Here is a 16,155-nt window from a genome sequence, read left to right as displayed (position 1 = left end):
ATTACATACACAGGTATATACTATATACAGGAGCAGATGACACACAGGTATATACTATATACAGGAGGAGATGATTTACAGGTATATACTATATACAGGTGGAGATGACACACATGTATATACTATATAAAAGAGATGACACATGGATATATAGAGGAGGAGATGACACACGTATATACTATATAGGAGGAGATGACATACAGGTATATACAATATACAGAAGAGATGACATAATAATAATAATAATCTTTATTTTTATATAGCGCTAACATATTCCGCAGCGCTTTACACTTTTGCACACATCATACAGGCATATACTATATACAGGAGGAGATGACTAGAGATGAGCAGTGTTCGAGTCGAACTGTTCGCCAATTTCAAATTCGAGCTGTTTTGGGCGGTGTTCGTGTCGTTCGACGAACCCGAACAATTTGCTTAAAATTCGGCTGTTCGAGTTTCTGTTCGATAACTGTTCGTTCACCAAAAGCCTAGCTTGATTTGCACATTAAAACTGTTTATCATTGTTAATAGACTGTTTCAGTGTATAGTGGGCGGGGGATAGATCTGTGCTGAAATAACGCTGATCTCCATTGTTTTTTCTTTCTCGCATTTACAGTGGGGCGGCGCAGTCTCTCAGCTTATCAGCAGTGCGCACACACAAAGCAATGTGCATGTGATGCACACAAGCAAGGGCATGTGTCATTGGCTGTGTATGTCACATGTCCTCCTTGCCCTATAAGAACCAGCCATTTGCCCCATCGCCACCATTTCCTCACTGCTGCAGCTTAGTGTTAGATGGCACCACTGCTGCTGTGGGCGCTATACAGACTAAGGCTAGTTTCACACTAGCGTTCCCCTAATGTGCGGCGGGCTGCGGACTTCCTCCATGAAGCCCCGCCCTCGGCCGCTAGCTCCGCCTACATCTGTATGCGGCCCGAATGCGACCTGCATACCTATATTTAACATTAGGTACGCAGGTCGTGCGGCTGTATGCGAATGGTGCCGCATGCATCGTTTTGACGATGCGGCGACCAGCGGAGATGCAGCCATGTAGCTTTTTTTTTTTTCCGCATCGTCAAAGCAATGCATGCAGCACCATCCGCATACAGCCGCACGACCTGCGTACCTAATGTTATATATAGGTACGCAGGTCGCATGCGGGCCGCATGCAGATGTAGGCGGAGATAACAGCGGAGGTGCGGCCGAGGGCGGGGCTTAACAGAGGAAGTTCGCAGCCCGCCGCACATCAGGGGAACGCTAGTGTGAAACTAGCCTAAGACTGTTTTTTTGGAGCGAATTGTCAGAGAGATAGGTTTAGGGAGTCGGGACTAGTTGTAATATCAGCCCTTTTCAGGGTAGGTTACAGCAGTTCATAGCACTGTTTGCCAGGCAGGTCCGTGCCAGTGCTGTGCAAGTGTTTGTCACAGCATTTGGTGTAATTTAGCTCAGCCAATCCTTTTGGGCTAGTAGCATTGTCTGATAGTCATCTGAGTAGCCCGCCTGTGAAGCTAGCTACACCGCCTGTGTATCTCAATTTTAACTGCATCTAACCCCGTTAATAGATTTGGGCCTAGGAGCAGTGTCTGCACGTCAGCAGAGAAACCTGCCCATGAAACTAACTACACTGCCTATGTATCTCTGTTTTCACTGCATCTAATCCAGTTATTAGTTTTGGGCCTAGGAGCAGTGTCTGCACGTCAGCAGAGTAGCCCGCCTGTGAAACTAACTACACCCCCTGTGTATCTCAATTTTCACTGCATCTAATCCACTTATTAGTTTAGGGCCTAGGAGCAGTGTCTGCACGTCAGCAAAGTAGCCCGCCTGTGAAACTAACTACACTGCCTGTGTATCTCTATTTTTACTCCATCTAATCCAGTTAATAGTTTTGGGCCTAGGAGCAGTGTCTGCACGTCAGCAGAGTAGCCCGCCTGTGAAACAAACTATACCGCCTGGGTATCTCAATTTTCACTGCATCTAATCCAGTTATTAGTTTTGGGCCTAGGAGCAGTGTCTGCACGTAAGCAGAGTAGCCCCCCTGTGAAACTAACTACACCGCCTGTGTATCTCAATTTTCACTGCATCTAATCCAGTTAATAGTTTAGGGCCTAGGAGCAGTGTCTGCACGTCAGCAGAGTAGCCCGCCTGTGAAACTAACTATACCGCCTGTGTATCTCAATTTTCACTGCATCTAATCCAGTTAATAGTTTAGGGCCTAGGAGCAGTGTCTGCACGTCAGCAGAGTAGCCCGCCTGTGAAACTAACTACACCGCCTGTGTATCTCTGGTTTCACTGCATCTAATCCAGTTAATAGTTTAGGGCCTATGAGCAGTGTCTGCACGTCAGCAGAATAGCCCCCCGGGGAAACAAACTATACCGCCTGTGTATCTCAATTTTCACTGCATCTAATCCAGTTATTAGTTTTGGGCCTAGTACCACAGTTTGGCCACTCAGTTCTGCTCGGTTTTCATCCATCAGTTGTTGTGCCAATAACTACAGATACAGAGTTGCCAATTAGTTAAGCACTAAAATGAGTAGCAAAAGGCCTGCTGCTGGTGGAAAGGGGAATAGGCGTGTTGGAAAGGGAAAAAAAGGTTGTGTCCGTGGGGTAGGTGGTAAAACAACAGTAACATCTGCAGAAGAAAGACCTACAAGAATCGCCAAAAATTCCAGATGAGGCACAAAAACAGCAGGTGCTTGAACATATATCAAGTGCTTGTTCAAGTGGACTCTCCTCCATGTCAACTTCAACATCACAACTACTCCAGTCCTCAGAGTTGTCACCCCTATCGCACTTGCTTCCTCACAGCTCCCAAGTCTCCAGCTGTCTGTCTGAGCATGGGGTAACACACATGGTTGAGTCTGTAAAGCGATTAACGCATACAATAGCCTGGGAATCAGAAGTCTGCTCCAGAGCTTCTGTGAATCCAGACGAGGAAATGATCTGCACTGATGCCCAGAATCTTTACGAGTCGGATCCAGGCCCAGATGAAGAAGGTTCTGAGCATAATGTAGACCCTCGTTCCCAAGCTGTAACTCCTGTTGGTGGAGACAACGAGGAAGATGATGACGAGTCTGAGATACCTGATTGGAACGAAAACTTGACTTTTTCGGTCGGGGCAGGAAGAGGTTGGCTCTGAGGTCGACGGGTGTGAGAACACACAGGATGATGATGACAATGTTGTAGACCCCACTTACTGTCAACTGCCAGTCCATGAGGTCAGCAGAGGAGGTGGAGGAGGATGCTAGAGACGAGTCTGACAACGAGGTAACGGTGCGCCCTCTTGGACAGAAACGGAGCACTGGAAGCACGTCAACAACTGCATCCTCAACCGCAACTGTGCCACAGACCAGAAGTCGTGGTGGTTACCTTGCATAGCCTGGGCATTTTTTGACATTGCAAAGGATGACCCAACTCATGTTGTCTGTAAGATTTGTCAACAAAATCTCAGTAGAGGCCAAAAAATCACTAGCTTAAGTACTTCATGCATGAACCGTCACATGGATATGAGGCATAAGTTGCAGTGGGAAGCTCACTGTGCTACAATGCGGCCTAGTGGGCCGGCTCAACCACCGTCTGCCCCATCAAGTGCATCCGCGTCCTCTTCATCCTCTGTGACTGTGGGGACAGCAGTCGTACATGGTTTTGGATGCAGACCTTCCACCTCTTTACCCGCAACAGCCAGTGTGATTGACAGGTCGTCAGGACATTTGCAAGTGGAAACACCTGCTGGTGTTGAGCGCTCTCCGACATCGACACCACATTTTGAACAAGGCAACATAACATCTCCGCCTGCAACTTCCTCACAGACTGGCAGTTTGCCGGGGACATCCTATTCAAATCCATCTAAGCACAGCAGCCAGCCCTCAGTCCCTCAGATGTGGACAAGTAAAAGACCATTTCCTCCTAGCCATGACAAAGCTAAGAGGTTGAGTTTCTCCATCTGCAAGCTGTTGGCTACAGAAATGCTGCCTTTCTGCCTGGTGGACACAGAAGATTTTCGAGACCTTATGTCCGTCGCAGTGCCCCAGTACCAGATGCCCAGTCGCCACTACTTCTCAAAGAAAGCTGTGCCTGCGCTACACCAGCATGTCGCACCCAACATCATCGCTTCCTTGAGAAACTCTGTGTGACAGGGTGCATTTCACCACAGACACTTGGACGAGTAGACATGGACAGGGGTGTTACATGTCGGTGACTGGGCACTGGGTAACTACGGCGACATCAGGAGAAGGGGCTGCTGTCTAAGTCTTGCCGTCGCCACGAGTTGCTCGTCGATCTTCTGTATCTAGAAGTTCCTCCACTGCTTCTGCCTCCTCAACCTCCTCTCGGTCCTCCACCTGCACCCAAAGCCTGTCTGGTAATGCCACCCGCGCTGTAACTGCGCAGAAGGAATCCTGCACACCTCCTCACTATGCTGTCACCAGGGCTCAACGGCATCAGGCAGTGTTTACATTGAAATGTCTCACACAACTGAGGAGTTGTGGTCAGCTCTGGAGACCGAGTTACATCAATGGTTGTCTCCACTCAACCTGCAGCCAGGGAAGGCTGTGTGCGACAATGCTGCAAACCTGGGTGCGGCCCTTCACCTGGGCAATGTCACACACGTGCCTTGTATGGCTCACGTTTTGAACCTGGTTATCCAGCAATTTTTATCCCACTATCCTGGACTAGATGGGCTTCTGCAGAGGTCACGGTCACTGTGTGCTCACTTCCACTGTTCGCATCCCGCAGCTCGACGACTTGCATCTCTACCGAAGTCGTTGGGCCTGCCAGTTCACCAGCTGAAATGCGATGTGCCCACACGGTGGAATTCAACTCTGCACATGTTGCAGCGACTGTGGCAGCACCGACGACCCCTGGTGCAATACGTTATAACGTATAGTCTGGGCCAATGAGATCAAGAGGTGGGGCAAATCACGCTGCAGGAGTGGTCTCAGATCAGGGATCTATGCACCCTTCTGCACAGTTTTGAAATAGCGACGAAGATGTTTAGTGCTGAAGATGCCATTATCAGCATGACCATTCCGGTGATTTACATGCTGGAGCACACCTTACACATTGTTCGGAGTCAGGTGGTGGAACAAGAGGAGGAGGAGGAAAAACAGGAGGAGTCATATGCGGAAGGGATCATACAGTGCCTACAAGTAGTATTCAACCCCCTGCAGATTTAGCAGGTTTAATAAGATGCAAATAAGTTAGAGCCTTCAAACTTCAAACAAGAGCAGGATTTCTTAACAGATGCATAAATCTTACAAACCAAAAAGTTTTGTTGCTCAGTTAAATTTTTATAAATTTTAAACATAAAAGTGTGGGTCAATAATTATTCAACCCCTAGGTTTAATAATTTTGTGGAATAACCTTTGTTTGCAATTACAGCTAATAATCGTCTTTTATAAGACCTGATCAGGCCGGCACAGGTCTCTGGAGTTATCTTGGCCCACTCCTCCATGCAGATCTTCTCCAAGTTATCTAGGTTCTTTGGGTGTCTCATGTGGACTTTAATCTTGAGCTCCTTCCACAAGTTTTCAATTGGGTTAAGGTCAGGAGACTGACTAGGCCACCGCAACACCTTGATTTTTTGCCTCTTGAACCAGGCCTTGGTTTTCTTGGCTGTGTGCTTTGGGTCGTTGTCTTGTTGGAAGATGAAATGACGACCCATCTTAAGATCCTTGATGGAGGAGCGGAGGTTCTTGGCCATAATCTCCAGGTAGGCCGTGCTATCCATCTTCCCATGGATGTGGACCAGATGGCCAGGCCCCTTGGCTGAGAAACAGCCCCACAGCAAGATGCTGCCACCACCATGCTTGACTGTAGGGTCGTATGCAGTGCCATCCAGTCTCCAAACGTCACGTGTGTGGTTGGCACCAAAGATCTCGATCTTGGTCTCATCAGACCAGAGAACCTTGAACCAGTCAGTCTCAGAGTCCTCCAAGTGATCATGAGCAAACTGTAGACGAGCCTTGACATGACGCTTTGAAAGTAAAGGTACCTTACGGGCTCGTCTGGAACGGAGACCATTGCGGTGGAGTACGTTACTTATGGTATTGACTGAAACCAATGTCCCTACTGCCATGAGATCTTCCCGGAGCTCCTTCCTTGTTGTCCTTGGGTTAGCTTGACTCTTCGGACAAGCCTGGCCTCGACACGGGAGGAAACTTTCAAAGGCTGTCCAGGCCGTGGAAGGCTAACAGTAGTTCCATAAGCCTTCCACTTCCAGATGATGCTCCCATCAGTGGAGACAGGTAGGCCCAACTCCTTGGAAAGGGTTTTGTACCCCTTGCCAGCCTTGTGACCCTCCACGATCTTGTATCTGATGGCCTTGGAATGCTCCTTTGTCTTTCCCATGTTGACCATGTATGAGTGCTGTTCACAAGTTTGGGGAGGGTCTTAAATAGTCAGAAAAGGCTGGAAAAAGAGATAAATAATCCAAACATCTGAAGCTCATTGTTCTTTGTGCCTGAACTACTTCTTAATACTTTAGGGGAACCAAACATAATTCTGGTGGGTTGAGGGGTTGAATAATAAATGACCCTGTGAAAAGACTTTTCACAATTTAAAAAAAAAATAAACAAAGAAATAACATTCTTTTTTGCTGCAGTGCATTTCACACTTCCAGGCTGATCTACAGTTCAAATGTCACAATGCCAAGTTAATTCCAAATGTGTAAACCTGCTAAATCTGCAGGGGGTTGAATACTACTTGTAGGCACTGTATCTCCAAGGTCAAGAAGGTTGGCAGCACCAAGGCGGATGGCATTGGAGGCTGGGGGAAAGGGATTACCGAGGGCACATGGTCAAACTGTTGAGGAAGGTGCAGAAGGCGAGGAAGAAGTGGAGGACGAACTGGTGCTGGGCATGGAAGACTCATCAGATGAGGGAGACCTTGATCAAATTTCTGCTGTGCCACCACCAAGACAACAAGGACTTGGTCCTCCTGGATGCGCAAGACACATGAGTGCCTTCTGGCTGCACTACCTGCAACATGACCCTCAGATTGTCAGAATCCGAAGTAATGCCGACTACTGGGTTGCCACACTCTTAGATCCCCGGTACCAAAGTAAATTTGGCGAAATAATTCCTGCCATAAAAAGGGATTCACGCATGCAGGAGTATCAGCAGAGACTGTTACAGAATCTAACATCTGCTTTTCCACAAAACACCAGTGGTGCACGTAGCGAATCTCTGAGTTCTAACTTGCCAACCGTGGGACTATCGGGTCATCACTCAAACCGTAACAGTAACATCATATCTGGTGTTAACAGTAATTTTTTCCAATCGTTTCAAGATTTTTTAGACCATCCTTTGCAAGGCACAGGAGACAAGAAGTCTGACGCACAGCCAACGCCTAGAGAGGATGGTACAAGAGTATTTCCAAGTTAACATCGATGCCATGACTGTGGAACTGAACGTTTGCTCATTTTGGGCTTCCAATCTTGAAAAATGTCCTGAGCTCGCCACTCTCGCCTTGGAGATCTTGTCTTGCCCCGCAGCCAGCGTTCTCTCTGAACGTGTGGTCAGCGCTGCTGGTGGTGTGCTGACAGATAAGCGCACACGGCTGTCCAGTGACAATGTAGACAGACTAACATTCATCAAGATGAACAAATCCTGGATCCACAAGAACCTTTCTACCCCTGTGTCATCTTGGGGAGACTAAAAGCTTGATGATTTTTCAAAATCACCTCACCAACCATTTAAAAAACTTTGGCGAAATTGATGCCACTTAAGTGGTGTCTGTGGCCGAATTTTTGGAAAAAATGGAGACTCTTATTTAGTCCCCTTGCTGAGTTTTACATAACGTTGACATCGTCAATTCCAGGTGGGTGGGGTCGTCTGCAGAGTTGTTTCCTCATACTATGGCCTGGGATTCAGAGGTCTGCTAGTCAGCAGAGTAGTCCAGCCACCCACCACCTGCTTACCTAAGTACTATTTTTAACGGCATCTGGCCTGGGAAATCCTTTTGGGCCTAGTAGAATTTGGTGCTAATCAGCAGCGTACTTCACCCATGAAGCAAGCTACACCGCCTGTTTACCCAAGTACTATTTTTTAACGGCATCTAGCCCAGGAAATCATTTTGTACCTAATAGCATTTTGTGCTACTCAGCACAGTACCCAACCCATGAAGCAAGCTACACTGCCTGTTTACCTAACTACTATTTTGTAACAACATCTAGCCCAGGAAATCCTTTTGGGCCTAATATAATTTGGTGCTACTCAGCAGCGTACTTCACCCATGAAGCAAGCTACACCGCCTGTTTACCTAACTACTATTTTGTAACGGCATCTAACCCAGGAAATCCTTTTGGGCCTAATAGAATTTGGTGCTACTCAGCAGCGTACTTCACCCATGAAGCAAGCTACACCGCCTGTTTACCTAAGTACTATTTTGTAACGGCATCTAGCCCAGGAAATCCTTTTGGGCCTAGTAGAATTTGGTGCTACTTAGCAGCGTACCCCACCCATGAAGCAAGATACACCGCCTGTTTACCCAAGTACTATTTTTTAACGGCATTTGGCCCAGGAAATCCTTTTGGGCCTAGTAGCAATTTCCGCTACTCAGCAGAGTACCCCACCCATGAAGCAAGCTACACCGCCTTCTTTCTTTCTCAATCTAACCCCTCGGCTCTGGGGTGTCCACTCTCCCTCCAGCTCTCTCCTTCTCACAGGTGGACTACCACGTGTTTTCACACTGTGGCGAATCTTTTGGGCCCAGGCATAAGAAGTCGTCGAGGTAATGGATAATACGTCCATGACGATACATTCGAGGAAGCAACTAAACGCCTCAAATAGTGAGCAGGATATGGAGCACCCCATGGGCAAACAGCGATCTATGTAGTATGCTCCTTCACAGAAGCAGCCCAATGGGAGGACACTATTCAGAGGCACAGGTAGTAACCGGAACGCCCCCTCAATGTCTGTTTTGGCCATTAGGGTGCCCCTTACCAACTTCTTGACCCACCTGATTGCCTCGTCAAAGGAGGTACAGTACATAGTACTGTACTTGGTTCCGCGTCGATGTTGTCGTTTACTGACCTGCTCCTTGGATATGATAAATGGTGGCAGGGCCGGCGTCAGCAACCGGCGCACCCGGACAAGTGCCGGGGCCCTGGCGAGACAGGGGGGCCCACTCATGCTGTCATAGATACAGCTGGCATGGCACAAGCATCTTCTCACTCACTCAGCCAGGCAGGCAGGCACATAGGGGTTAAGAGAACGTAGCCAGCCGTGACTGTTTGTGGGCGGAGAGAGCACGTTCTCCTGCTCTGCTCTCCGCCCCTGGCTGGCTACAGTGAGTGCATGCAGCCTGCTCTCCGCCCCTGGCTGGCTACAGTGAGTGCATGAACTTATCAGGCAGATTCCGGAGGAGCTCCTACCGGCGCCTGAGTGACTTAGTGCAATGGTATCCCTGTATTCTGGGGTTCTGGGTGAGCTGGGCGGCTGCAGGTTGCAGCTGAGATGCTGAAGTACTGTATATACACTGTACAGTACCACTCCTCCTGTATATATACACTGCACAGCAGCTCTCCTGTATATATACACTGCACAGCACCTTTCCTCCTGTATATATACACTGCACAGCACCTATCCTGTATATATACACTGCACAGCACCTTTCCTCCTGTATATATACACTGCACTGCACCTCTCCTGTATATATACACTGCACAGCACCTCTCCCCCTTGTGAGGCAGTGACCCCTGTTACAGCTAAGGGGCACTGTATGTGCTCTGCATAATGTGCATGGAAGCGTAGTGAGGCCATGAGGCCGTATTACAGACACATGTGTGGCTGTAACTAGAATGATGAAGCAGCGACTGATTAAAAAGCCCTGTAGTAGTGGGGGAGCTTCAACGATATAAAGTGGAGACCTCTAATGTGAGGGGTGAACAGCAGAGTCCTGAAGAGACCCCAAAGGTAAGGGGCGATCATTGGGTGGACCAGTGGTCCTATGTAGAGACTCAGTCTGCCAGGTCTCAAGCAAGTGACTTGTTGCAATTGGTGAGTAGTGGCTCCAGCCTGAGTTCTGTTCTCCGTATGAAATGATGGAGAGAATCGTGGCTGATCGGATGGTGAGGTCTCTGCCGGCCGCCATGCAGCGTTGGGTCGGGCTGAGGGACCTAGGCCACCTGGAACTGCTGATAGAATTGATTGAGCGGTATAAGTCCACTCAGGACGTTGCACCAGAGCCCGGGCATGGGGCTAGTAACTGTTCAGTAACATCTAAGCCTGTGGACTGTGGGAACAATGGTCAGGAGTTTGTGTGCCCAGCCTGTCTGTATCACCACTAGGGGCACAGCTGGCGGCGAACCAGAGCTGTGCCAGGTACTTGTGAATGGGTGCCGAACAGAGGCTCTCCTGGACACGGGGAGTAAAGTGACTCTGGTCCATCGTTCCCTTGTTGCTGTGGACAACACCAACGGACAGAAAGTGGAGGTGATGGGTATCCATGGGGAACTCCGAGAGTACCCGACCGCGGAGGTCAATGTTTCTACACCATGTGGAGACATTAGACATGTGGTGGGAGTGGCAAAGACCCTTCCCTATGGGACTGTGTTGGGAAGAGATTTTCCCCTGTTTTGGTCTCTGTGGGAGACCAGGGTAAACCCTCTCATGGAAAAAGTTATACCGGGTGCAGAACCCAAAGATGTTGAAATACCTGCCATAGGGGTCGCCAACCTAGGGACAGAGTGTAATCCCGATAGGCTCCCACTAGAGGTAATGGCAGGAGAAGCTAAAGATGTTTCGGGCGTAGAACCCGAAGATCATAAGATGTATGCCACAGGGGTCGCCAATTTAGGATTAGAGTGTAATCCCGATAGGCTCCCTCTAGAGGTTGTGGCAGTAGAGGTTGTGGGGACCCCATTGAACCCTGAGCTGGAGGTGTTCCCTGGTAAGGTTGGGACAGCTCAGATCCAGGGTCTTTTCCGGAGACGCAGATATAAAAGACGCAGGTATGAGAAGAGCCGAGAGTGTATGATCGCAGAGGCGACTGGGGACGTGCGCACGAGGAACTCTATGGCACCGGTCAAGGATGGGGCCGGGGGTCAGGGTAAATTAGAAAGTGCGCTCGCTAGACAGCAGTGTCGAGAGGCTCCGGTTCGGGTGCGGCGTCCGGTTCGGGTGCGGCGTAGTACAGATATATGCCAGCGCGGTTTGTGGCGTTTCAGCGTGATATAGTCACTGAGGCACAGGTAAGGGTACAGAGGAAACGGTACCAGGGGCCTGAAAGCAGATATGTAGGTGACAGGATGACCCGTGGGGTTAGTGAACCTGAAGTAAAGTAAAGACCACCCAAAACGGGCCCAAATCTGCGGTTAATCAGAAAAGAAGATTTGACTTCTGCAATGGAGATCGGGGTGGGTGGTCCCGTAATGAAATATGGAGGAGAAACGCAAAGGGGAGGGATGCGTGCGTTGATCGATGGTTCCGGTCCCTACTTTGGTTTCTTAATGTAGTGAGCGCGGATGTCAGGGGGGCATACCGATGCCCTGTCTTTCGCCCTTACGGGGTAACAAATGTTCAACCCCACAGGTATGAACAGGGGGGGAGGATATGTGAGGCAGTGACCCCTGTTACAGCTAGGGGGCGCTGTATGTGCTCTGCAGAATGTGCATGGAAGCGTAGTGAGGCCATGAGGCCGTACTACAGACACATGTGTGGCTGTAACTAGAATGATGAAGCAGCGACTGATTAAAAAGCCCTGTAGTAGTGGGGGAGGTGTGTCAGTGTGTTCTTGGAAGAAGACAGGGCAGTTGACTGCAGAGCCATCTCTGTGTGGAGCAGCACAGAGGCTAAAGGAAGCAGAGAGACAATTTACAATAGCTGTCAGTCATGTAAGAAGTGAAATCTGGCATTGTACTATACATTTCTCTGCCGTATCTGTGCATCATAAATCGCGGTATGTATTAAAGGGGGGAGGCTACTGAGACACTTTCGCCTGTGGCCCTGGAGCCGGCCCTGAATAGTGGATTAGTCTGAATGTATTGGGTTCATTTTTTGGCACAGCTCCCAACGGGGGTACAACTACGTCTTCTAAGGAAAGTGTTCTGAATTGACCCGCCACCATTCTACCTAAAGATATTTCTTTTTTTTCTTTTTTTTTTGTCAAGACGTCTGGGTGTTGGTAGAGTGAGTTTACATTTTTACTCCAGCCTTTCTTGATTTTAGAAGGGCATGACATGCCTATATCTGTCTCTCCTCCACCTTATACTCCTCCACCTCTTTTCTTTTCTCATGACTATATGTAGTTGTGACTTTTCCATGTGTTTGTTGTGTCTTCTGAGCAGTTTGTCAGCTTTTGGACACCTTTTAAGGTGTTTTCTATGTGTTTTCCATGTGTTTGTGTTTGCCTGCCATTGGTTTCAATGGGGTTCGACGGTGTTCGTCGAACGTTCGACGAACATTTCGTCGAACACGTCCCTGTTCGACGAACCGAACAGGGACGTGGCTCAACACTAGAGATGACATACAGTAGGTATATAATATTTACAGGGGAGATGACATACAGGTATATACTATATACAGGGGAGATGACATACAGGTAAGAACTATATACAGGAGATGACATACAGGTGTAAACTATATATAAGGGAGATGACAAACATGTATATGCTTAGGGGAAAATGAGAGGTGGAATAATAGCCAAATAATAAGGTGTATCCACATATGGTACCCCTATAAGGTCCTCTAATAGAGAATATGTATAAAGCCAGGAGAAACCTAATAAATCTAAAACATAACCTTTAATGGCAACCTTCTAAAAACGATTTTTTATGGACAAAACGGTGATAAAGTGCATATAGTGCTCAAAATAACCAGTGCTCAATTAAAAAATGGTTTTATCTCACCAAATCAGTCGTTTTTCCGGCGGGAGCGTCCTCATATGTTTTTTAGGGGGAGGGGAAACAAGCAGTAACTATGCTACCCAGTCGTGCCCCTGTATTGCTCCCGCCCTGACAAGGGCAGTCCCCAAGTCAGGCTAAATTGTTGTACCCACCACAACCAAGTCAATTTCCCTACGCGTTTCCTCTCCCATAGGGGAGATTCATCAGGGGAACGAAAAAACGGGGGTATGAATATAATGGGGTATTCTATTTAGGAAGATAGAGCACCTGCATTGGCAGGTAGCTCCTATGTGTCCAGTGAACCTGGCTTTGGGTGTGGACTATGGTAAGGTGAGATGAACAGCGGAACCGCACTCCCTAATATACTTCCTCCCCCTCTCCGCCTGATTGTATGGCGTCCTACCTCATTTCCGGCCGGTCAATATGGCCGCCTAGCTTATTGAACATCCCTGGCGTTATATTGCCATCTTTTTTACAGGTCATGTGTCTATGCCTCTCCGGGATCCGGATTGATCTTCATTGCGCATGAGGACCGCAGAGCCAGTGAATCCGTGCTCTCGCCGGCCTCCTCTTCCGGTTCACATTCCCCAGTGTATCCGCTATTGCGCAGTGCCGGTTATGGCCCGACTCTGCCGTCTGCCTGCGTCTCTGTTTCCCTGGTTACCTACATGCTCCCGGTTTTCTACGCTAGTGCGCATGCAGCCTTTTTGCCCGCTACTCTGTGCTATACAGGCCGGCACCTGGACTCCCCAGTACCTCCGCTATTGCGCAGTGTCGGTTCTAGTCCAGCTCTGCCGTCTACTGGCGTCCCTGTATCCCTGGTTCTCACTCTGCTCCCAGTGTTCCACACCGATGCGTCTGCGGCCTTTCTGCCCGCTAATGCACAATATAAGAGCAGATATACGTCGATATCCTGGTATCCCAACAAGGATCCTGGTACTGGCGCTGGAAATGATTGCACCGCTGGTTCATTTGTTGGTAAATACACAACCTCACTGTACCTGTATACATATTATGTTGTTGGATGTTATCATACGAGGGGAAGAAGCTAACCAAAGGGGGAAACGCATCCCTCTGGAAAAATCCATAAAAAAAAATCAAACATTCTCAGTTTAATACCCAAAATAATAAGGTCAGAGATACAGATATATCCATAAGATATGGCAGTGGCCCATACCCTAAAAATCATAATAGATAGTAAATATCCTGTTTTTTTGGCTTAATGCCCCCAAGAGACAGTGACCCAGATTCCAACCTATTTAAAACCAACAGCAATAAACCCCAATTTCTGGGGAAAAGACATATACACCCCTAATAATTTCAGAGAAAGCAGCTATAGCTCAATTGTTCATTCACACCCTGCGGATGGCAGGTCAGAAGACGGAATATCCACCTTGACTCTTTTTGAAGTAACATCCTATCAAAGTCACCCCCTCTTCTTGGCGGTCTGACTCTCTCGATACCCATGAACTGTATGGCCTTCAAATCCCCATTGTGCATAACATTAACGTGTCTGGCCACCGATGTATCTCTTTTATTCCGAATATCGCCTAGATGCTCTCCTATCCTCCTTCTTAGCTCCCTTATTGTTTTGCCTACATAGGCCTTACCACATTTACAGGTGATGCGGTAGATGACGCCTTTGGTTCTGCAATTGATGAAGTCCCTGATCTCAAATGACTCACCAATACCATCAAATTTTTTACCCACTAGTATGTATTCACAAGCCATACAATCACCACAACGATAGCAACCATTGATTTTAACAGGTAGCCAGGTCTCTCTAGTCACAGGTGTAACAAAGTGGCTATGTACCAGGCGATTTCCAATCGTCTTACTTTTTCTATACGTAATATGTGGTCTTTCACCTACAAGGTCTCTTATATCATCATCCATCCGAAGGATGCCCCAATGTTTTTGGACTATTTGCCTGACCATTTGGGCCCCATTATCAAAGGTACAGATAAGTCGAGCTTTTCCATTCGGGTTCTCAGTTCTCTTTTTGGGTACCATCAGTTCTCTCCTATCCTGTTCCTTCGCATATTTAAATGCTTCTCTCAATATTCGGTCAGGGTAGCCTTTAGTAAGAAATCTCTGACGCAAGTCATCCGCCTTGCTTTTAAAGTCTTTTGTATTTGAGCAGTTCCTTTTTAGCCTCAGGTACTGACCCTTGGGTATACCCCTCTTAAGGGAATAAGGGTGATGACTCTCCCATTTCAGCAAAGAATTAGTGGAAGTTGGTTTTCGAAAAATGGTTAGTTTCCAACGTATCCCCATTTTCGGATTTGGTAATTAAGACATCGAGAAAGGCCAATCTATTAGGATCCACTTCATATGTGAGCCTTAGGCCTATCTCATTCTGATTTAGTGAGTCAATAAACTCCTGGAACTCGGCCACGGTGCCCCGCCATAGGATGAAAACATCGTCTATGAATCTGACCCAAAGGTCAACCTTACTTATCAGATGCGTAAATTGATCAGAGAATACGATGGTGTCCTCCCACCAGCCCAGGAACAGATTTGCGTAACTTGGCGCACATGGATTGCCCATGGCGGTGCCCCTGAGCTGGTGGAGGACCTTACCATCAAAGGTGAAGTAGTTATTCTGCAGGACAAATTCAAGAAGGGAGATAACCAACTCATTATGGGGGGCACATTGGCAGCCCCTCGTACTCAGAAAGTGTTTGACACCCAGGATTCCAAAATTATGTGGAATCGATGAATAAAGTGCCTCAATATCAATGCTTGCCAGAAGTACTTCTGGTTCCACAATGATATTGTCCAGTTTATTCAAGAGATCAACTGTATCTCTCAAGTATGGGAACACTGGGAGCAGAGTGAGAACCAGGGATACAGGGACGCCAGTAGACGGCAGAGCTGGACTAGAACCGACGCTGCGCAATAGCGGAGGTACTGGGGAGTCCAGGTGCCACCCTGTATAGCGCAGAGTAGCGGGCAAAAAGGCCGCATGCGCACTAGCGTAGAAAACCGGGAGCATGTAGGTAACCAGGGAAACAGAGACGCAGGCAGACGGCAGAGCCGGGCCATAACCGGCACTGCGCAATAGCGGATACACTGGGGAATGTGAACCGGAAGTGGAGGCCGGCGAGAGCACGGATTCACTGGCTCTGCGGTCCGCATGCGCAATGAAGATCGATCCGGATCCTGGAGAGGCATAGACACATGACCTGTAAAAAAGATGGCGATATAACGCCAGGGATGTTCAATAAGCTAGGCGGCCATAATGACCGGCCGGAAATGAGGTAGGACGCCATACAATCAGGCGGAGAGGGGGAGGAACTATATTAGGGAG

At 48.2% G+C, this 16,155-nt stretch overlaps 1 protein-coding gene across 1 annotated transcript in view; it reads right to left on the bottom strand.

Moving 5' to 3' along the window:
* The window catches only part of FBXO47 (F-box protein 47), a 421,223-nt gene that overhangs the window by 205,822 nt on the left and 199,246 nt on the right, over positions 1-16,155 (bottom strand). The gene's annotated exons all lie outside the window — the stretch shown is intronic.

Source organism: Ranitomeya imitator, chromosome 2 (assembly GCF_032444005.1).
Source record: "Ranitomeya imitator isolate aRanImi1 chromosome 2, aRanImi1.pri, whole genome shotgun sequence".
Taxonomy (NCBI): domain Eukaryota; kingdom Metazoa; phylum Chordata; class Amphibia; order Anura; family Dendrobatidae; genus Ranitomeya; species Ranitomeya imitator.
Note: the sequence above shows the minus strand (reverse complement) of the source record. Positions and strands in the feature narration are given on the sequence as shown.